The sequence below is a fragment of the Arachis ipaensis genome, chromosome B8, assembly GCF_059453495.1.
Source record: "Arachis ipaensis isolate K30076 ecotype BB chromosome B8, ASM5945349v1, whole genome shotgun sequence".
NCBI lineage: Eukaryota > Viridiplantae > Streptophyta > Magnoliopsida > Fabales > Fabaceae > Arachis > Arachis ipaensis.
This window is the reverse complement of record NC_142443.1, coordinates 48,923,798-48,932,285: the sequence shown is the minus strand read 5'-3', so window position 1 is coordinate 48,932,285 and position 8,488 is coordinate 48,923,798.

Genomic DNA, 8,488 nt, shown 5'->3' with positions numbered 1-8,488 from the left:
AATTTCCTTGGATGAGTGGTACGCTCCTCCTTATGTTTCCTAGAGTTCCCAAGTTCGATACTTGGAGGAAGCATTTAAGCTATTTTCCTTGTATTTCCTTGCAAGCTTGGTGGCACTCCTTCCTTATGTTTTAAAGAATACCCAAGTTCAAGTCCTGGAGGAAGCATTCTAGCTATTTATTCTCAAATTCCCTTGCAAGGAGTAGCGTGTGGTTCCAAGTTCGAACCATGGAGGATGCATTTTGGCTATTTCTTCTTGAATTCTTTTGTGAGGAACGTTTCTTGCCTTCTCCTTGGTCCTTGGTTCGAATCTTGGTGGCTTCACTCATGGAATTTCATCTTGAATTAATTTGAAGAGGTCCCCGATAAAGTTAACTTAGTTAACTTAGCTTTGCACCCCTTCCTTGCTTTCTTTAGTGCTAAGTTAACTATTTTAACTTAGCTTTGTAGCTTCCTTCTCCTTCCATTCCTTATGAAGTTCAGTTAGCTTTTTCAACTTAGCTTCCCATTCTTCCTCAATGTGATCATGCTTTTTCTTTCCTTTGGGCACACTTCTTGTGCCACGCTTTTCTTCTTTTCTTCTTTTTTCACCTACAATTAACCAAATCAACCAATCAAAGTATCACTAAATTCACAAGGTTTATAAATCATTAAAATTCAATTAAATTTGGCTTCAACCTCATGATTTAGCATCAAATAATTAGTGGTTGTTTGATTCAAAGAAGTCATGCATTTTCACTCCAAATTACTTACTTAGAATGCAAGAAAGTGCATAAAACCTACTAAAAACTAAGAAAAATGCTAGTGAAACTAGGCTAAGATGACTTGTCATCAAAGCCCAAGAATGCCAAAGCACAATAAGGTTCCTCCAAGCCAGATGAAGGTGGCTTATCCCCCTCCAAGAAAAAGGACAAAGGGAAGGGGCCAATGAACTAAAGATGAAGCTACTCAAGGTTGTTGAGTCCCATGGTTGACATTTTCTAAATTCTGAAATCTTGTTTGAGCTTTTGCTTTATTTACTTTTGGAATAAAAAATAATGCTAGGATAGTTTATGCTTTATGCTTAATTTTAATTCCTGTTTGAAGTATTTATGAGTTTTTTTTGTTCAAGAAAGAAAAGGCCATGTATTTCAAATCTTCATTTCAACATAAATAAAAGTAGAGTTTGTCTCTATAAGAGTCACTGTGAGTTGTGCAAAAACAATGAGAGAGACCAAGGCCAAGAGAGATCATCAAACAAACTAAGAAATAAGTAACCAAGTGTAGGACCTTGGATGAACTAAAAAGAAAATGAGTCATGGAAGAGCAACTAGTCCTAGAAGGTACAACAAAGGGAAGGTTAAGGGGTGTTCCTTGAATATCCATAGAACCAAGAGGTAGTAAGCAATAAAGGCCCAAGGCTCTGAGCATCAACTACTGGGATAGAAAAAGAAACATTAAAAAGCTCAAAAAGAACTAAAAGATCTTAGTAGATGCTTGTGGTGAAGATGTGTCAAGAAGAGACCTGGGCAAGTAAATTCTTAGGGGTGTCTCAACACCTAGTACCCTAAAACCAACTGGTTTGGGAGTGGTGATTGAAAGCTTAATTAAAGGTTTATCTTGAGACAAAATACTTAGAGTCGTGGTCAAGAAAGTAAAACAACCCTTACTACTTCAAGGTGACAATCAATAGAAAGGACCCCTAAAGCCTATACTTGAAAGAACCCTCAAAGATCCAAGAGCTTTTCATGACATTAAAACATTCATACATGTGTTGAACACTTAGTCTTACTCTTAGTTGTATTGCAATCACTCAAAGCCAAGGCCTCAAGTTATAAGGGTTTACTCACATTGATTTGCTTGGGACAAGCAAAACTTAAGTTTGGTGTTGTGATGACTTGCATCATCTACCCTTCTTTCTTGCATAAAGAAGACCATAAAAGAGCATAAATCTCATTTGATCAGTACAATTCATGCATTATTTGATGAATATTATGGTACACCACTTTGAGATGAGTTGTGCTGAATTTCAGGTGAAAAAGGCATCAAAAATGGGAAGAAGACAAACAAGAAACTGGGCGTGTGAAACTGGCATGCCACTCGGGAGCAAACGTCACAAAAATGCACTGGCATGGCACGCCAGGAGCTGGGCGTGGCACGCTAGTACTAGATTCCAGAGAGGGAGATCCAAGCATGCATGTAGGCGTGTGATGAGCGGATAATTTATATGCTTCTTGGCATTATTTTTAGTATGTTTTAGTTACTTTTTATTATATTTTTGTTAGTTTTTAAATAAAAATTACATTTCCGAACTTTACTATGAGTTTGTGTCTTTTTTTGTGATTTCAGGTATTTTCTGGCTGAAATAGAGGGACGTGAGCAAAAATCTGATTCAGAGGCTAAAAAAGGACTGCAGATGCTGTTGGATTCTGACCTCCCTGCACTCGAAGTGGATTTTCTGGAGCTACAGAAGTCTAATTGGAGAGCTCTCAATTGCGTTGGAAAGTAGACATCCTGGGCTTTCTAGCAATATATAATAGTCCATACTTTGCCTAAGATTTGATGGCCCAAACCTGCGTTCCAAGTCAGCATAAAAATTCTGGCGTCAAAACGCCAGAACTGGCATAAAAGCTGGAGTTAAACGCCCAAACTGGCACAAAAGCTGGCGTTTAACTCCAAGAAAAGTCTCTACACGTGAAAGCTTCAATGCTCAGCCCAAGCACACACCAAGTGGGCCCGGAAGAAGATTTCTGCATTAATTACCTATTTCTGTAAACCCTAGGCTACTAGTTTTCTATAAATAGGATCTTTTGCTATCCTTGAATCATAACCTTTATATACTTTTTGATCTAGGAATACGTTTGATCTTGGAATACTTTTCATCTTTGGGAGGCTGGCTATTCGGCCATGCCTAGACCCTCTTGTTCTTATGTATTTTCAACGCCAGTGTTGGGCGTAGTGACAGACGCAAAAGGGTCAATGGATCCTATTCCGACATGATCGAGAACCGACAGATGATTAGCCGTGCGGTGGCAGCGCATTTGGATCATTTTCACTGAGAGGACGGGAAGTAGCCGTTGACAACGGTGATGCCCAACATAAAGCTTGCCATGGAAATGAGTATGAATGATTGGATGAAGGCAATAGGAAAGCAAAAGTTTAGGAGGAACAAAGCATCTTCATATGCTTATCTGAAATTCTCACCAATGAATTACATAAGTATCTCTATCTTATTTTATGTTTTATTCATCTTTTAATTATCAATTCTCCATAACCATTTGAATCTGCCTGACTGAGATTTACAAGATGACCATAGCTTGCTTCAAGCTGACAATCTCCATGGGATCGACCCTTACTCACGTAAGGTTTATTACTTGGACGACCCAGTGCACTTGCTGGTTAGTTGTGCGGAGTTGTGACAAAGAGTTGAGATTATAATTGTGCGTACCAAGTTGTTGGCGCCATTGATGATCACAATTTCTTGCACCAGCGTGGCACGCCAAGGACTGGGCGTGGCACGCTAATACATTTTTCCAGAGAGCTACAATGGAAGACACAAAAGGAGCGTGGCACGCCAGGCAGGGCGTGGCACACCTGACCCATCAACTACTATGGGCGTGCCACTTGAGCAAAGGGGCGTGGCACGCCAACTCACCATTCCAAGAAGAACCTTCACTATGGCGTGCCACTTGATGTCTAAGGCGTGGCACGCCAGCCCCATGAAGTCACTTGGGCGTGCCACTTGAGAACCCAGGCATGGCACGCCAAGCTTGAAGAGTTCACAAATCCATGAGCATGCCACTTGAGCAGCATGGCGTGGCATGCTGGTACAACAATCCAGAGAAGGGGCTGAAGGCAATTGAAGACTGGGCGTGCCACTTGAGCAACCAGGCGTGGCACGCCAATGCACAAAGGATTAAAAGCAAGGACTGGGAGTGCCACTTGGTATCGAAGGCGTGGCACGCCAGCTACTGGAACCAAGATAAGATTATGGGCGTGGCACGCCAGCCTTTAGGCATGGCACGCTGGTATAAGTTTCCAGAGAGGATAAAGGAGGCCAATAACATGGGTCGTGCCACTTGGTATCGAAGGCGTGGCATGCCACTCACCATTCTCCACTTAGGCGTACCACTTGAGCAACCGGGCATGGCACGCCAGTGACATTCAGAGAGAAAGAAGCATTGGGGAGTGCCACTTGAGTTCGTGGCGTGGCACCCCAAAACAGAGGAACCACTCACTCACAAAAGGGGCGTGGCACGCCAGACCCTGGGCGTGCCATGCTAGTTCAACTTTCCAGAGAAGCCTAGCCAAGCATAGAGCAAGGGCATGGCATGCCAGACCTTGGGCATGGCACGCCAGTTCAAGTTTCCAGAGGCAAAGAGAAGTGAAAAAGGCAAGGGGCGTGTCACTTGAGTTCGAAGGCGTGGCACGCCAATACAAGAATTTCACTATGGCGTGCCACTTGAGTTTGAAGGCGTGGCACGCCAAGGTTGTTAGAGGGACGAACGTGCCATTTGAAGGATTGGGCGTGGAACGCCAAGCTAGAAATGAAGGGCACGTGACACGCCAGAAAAGCGCCAACCACACGCCAACTGAGAAGTCATGCTTATTGAGTGTTTTCTTTTCCCTCCAAAATGTAATTTTCCTTTTTCACTTTTAATTCTTTTATTTTACTAGGAGTAGTATAAATACCCCCAAGGAGTACTGAAGAAAGGGGGTTAAGCAGTCAGTTTTAGATCCATTTTTACACTTCACTTTTGAATACTTTTTGAGCTATAAGTAGCTAACTTCCCTCTCATTGAGAGATGGAGCTCTGTTGTACTTGATGGATTGATGATAGTGAAATCCTTCTTCTCTTCATCTTCTCTTTGATTTGCCAGAAGGAATTTCATTCTTAAGGCTTAGTATTCAATTATCTTGGAAAAGAGATTGAATGCAATTGGGTTTCATGGGAACCTTGGGAAAGGAAACATGAAACCATGCTTGAAATCCCTTCTCACACTAGGGTAGAATCTAAGTTTTGGTGTTTGGATATGTGACATATAATCCTCCCTCTACTTGGACCTATAATGGTGTGTGGTATAATCAGGGACCAAGCATATCTCTCTTCATGAGCAATTAGACCAAGGAATTGGCTATTGATCAAGATCTGAGAGATTGAGTCACCAAGGGATTGGGGCTCAATCAATCATGATTGCCAAGAGGTCAATGAGTTGCATGATTGAAGGGGATATACGCTAGACTCGATCTAAAGAGACAACATCTCACGATCTCAATGAATTTCCCCATTCTTATCTATCCATTTCTTTATGGATACGATCCCACTCCACTGTGAGTTATTACTTGACGATAATTTCGGTGCGCTTGCCAAAAGGACTAATTCACCAATTTTGAATGGGGTGTAAATTTGACTCATCAAGTTTTATGGCGCCGTTTTCGGGGATTGGCTTACATTTGACAGTGATTAAATCGATTGGAGAGCTAGATAAAGCAATTTAAATTCCTTGTTATTTTATTTTATTTAGCACCTTTTTATTTTCTTTTATTTTGAGTTCTATTTCCTTTGAGTATTTTTTTATACATATTTCTACTCCTCTAATTGTTCAATTAATTGCACCACTCACACTAACAACCACTCTAACAAGAGTAATTTCTTCATTCATTTTCTTTCTTGCTTTTTGCCTTGTTGGTTGTATGACAGGTAGAAGAAGCGGTGCTTCAACTTCCTTTGATTCTGAACCTGAGAGGACCTTCCTTAGATTAAGGAGGGAAGCAAGAGGGAAAGGAGTCGTTGTTGCTGAGGAAGATGAAGAGTATTTTGAAATAAACATGGAGGAGAACATGGAGAACCACCATGAAGAAGAAGCTGACAATGCTAGAAAAGGCCCAGTAAATCATGATGGGCAAGAAAGGAGAGTCTTAGGCTCCAACATCAACCCAAACCCACGAAATTGTGGCAGCAGCATCCTAAAGCCAACAATTCATGCCAATAATTTTGAGCTGAAACCTCAGCTTATCAAACTTGTGCAGAATAATTGCTCATACGGAGGAAGTGCCCCAGAAGACCCTAATCAACATCTCAGCATATTCTTGAGGATTTGTGATACTGTAAAGTCCAACGGGGTACACCCCGACATCTACAAACTACTCTTGTTCCCTTTCTCACTCAGAGATAAGGCAGCAAAGTGGTTGGAATCATTCTCCAAGGATAGCCTAACTACATGGGAGGAGGTCGTGAACAGATTCCTTGCAAGATTTTAGCCCCCACAAAGAATCAATAGGCTGAGAGCTGAGGTGCAAACTTTCAGACAACAAGATGGAGAAACACTTTATGAGGCCTGGGAAAGATTCAAAGATCTGACAAGATGATGCCCACCAGAAATGTTCAATGAATGGGTACAACTATACATCTTTTATGAGGGATTATCCTATGAAGCAAAGAAGGTTGTGGATCATTCTTCAAGAGGCTCTCTCAACAAGAAGAAAACTATTAAAGAGGCCATAGATGTCATTGAGACTGTAGCTGAAAATGAGTATTTCTATGCTTTGGAAAGGACTCAGAAGAAGGGAGTGCTAGAGCTCAACTCTGTAGATGATTTGTTAGCTCAGAACAAAGCAATTACAGCTCTAACCAAAAGGATGGAGGCCAACCAAGCCTCAGTCATTCAAGACCAAACTCCTCAACAAGAAGGGAATGCACAAGAATCTAAAGGTGACTGAGAACAAGCCAATTATGTGAACAATTCATCCAGACCACCATATGACCCACACTCTAAGATATACAACCCAGGTTGGAAGAACCACCCAAACATTGGGTGGAAAAATTAACAAAACCACAACCAGGACCACAACAAGCCTTATTCATCAAATCAGCATTTCAACCACAACCCCAACCATCAAACAGGGAACCATAGACCCTACCACAACTCACAAAACACATCATACCATAGTAACCAACCCACATACAACAACCTCAATCAAGATACACCATCCTCAACTATGCAACCATGTGAGATCAAGAGCAACTTTGAGAGGATGGAAGCTGCAATAGCACAACTGTCCTCACAAATTACAGGAGCAGTCTCTACCCTCATGGATAGACAAGCACAAACTGACAGAAGGACAGATGCTAATCAAGAGGAATACAGGTCAAATCTGAAAAATCAAGGCGCAACAATCTCAAAGTTGGAAGCACAAGTGGGGATTTTGTCCAAGCAAATCCCACTTTCCACACACACATTTCCTAGTGATACCATGGCTAACCCAAGAGGGGAATGCAAAGCCATTATTCTAAGAAGTGGGAAGGTTGTAGAAGAAGGAACCCCAAGCAAAGACAAGCATGAAGAAGTTGCAACAAAGCATGAGAACAAGGATGAAGAAGATATCCCGGCTCCACCTCCACCAAAATCAGTCTTGAAGCCTTATGTGCCAAGGGCACCATACCCACAAAGACTGGGAAAAGATGGGAAGGATGGCCAATTTTTTAAGTTCCTAGAGATCTTCAAGAGGCTCCAAATCAACATACCATTTGCTGAGGCATTAGAACAAATGCCACTCTATGCTAAATTTCTGAAGGAGCTTATAACCAAAAAGAGGAACTGGGAAGCAAAAGAAACCATCATCTTGACTGAAGAATGCAGCGCCATCATACAGAAGAAGCTGCCTCAAAAGCTGAAAGACCCAGGGAGTTTCCAAATCCCCTGCATCATAGGAGACATCACCATTGAGAAAGCTTTGTGTGATTTTGGAGCTAGCATAAATCTTATGTCCATGACCATGATGAGAAGGATGAAGATTGAGGAAGCCAAGCCAACAAGAATGGCACTCGAATTGGCTGACATAATATTTAAGTTTCCACATGGGGTGGTGGAAGACTTGCTAGTAAAAGTAGGAGAGTTCATCTTTCCTGCTGATTTCATTGTGCTGGACATGGAAGAAGAGGCCAACACGTCAATTATCTTAGGAAGACCATTCCTAGCTACTGTTGGAGCCATCATCGATGTGCAAAAAGGGGAACTAGTCTTGAGGTTGCATGAAGAGAAAATGGTCTTCAATGTCTTCAAAGCAATGAGTTACCCCAAGGAATCCATAGGAGAATGCATGCTAGTAGACACCATGGAACAAATAGTTCAAGAAGTCTTGGAAGAAGAACAATGTGGAGGAACCATTGAGATGGAACAAGCACCAGATGGAGAATTACCACAAGCAACCATGGGAAACTCAATCATGCCAACCATTACAAGCAACAAAGATGCAGAGTCACCAAAACTAGAGCTGAAAGTATTACCACCCAGCTTGAAATATGCATATCTAGGTGCCAACAACACCCAACCAGTGATCATAAATTTAAGTCTGAGTAAGGAACAAGAAGAGGAGCTCATCCAAGTGCTAAGACAACACAAGGATGCCATAGGCTGGACACTTGCAGATTTAAAAGGGATCAGTCCTTCAATGTGTATGCATAAGATCTTACCTGCAGAAGATGCCAAACCTTCAAGACAACAACAAAG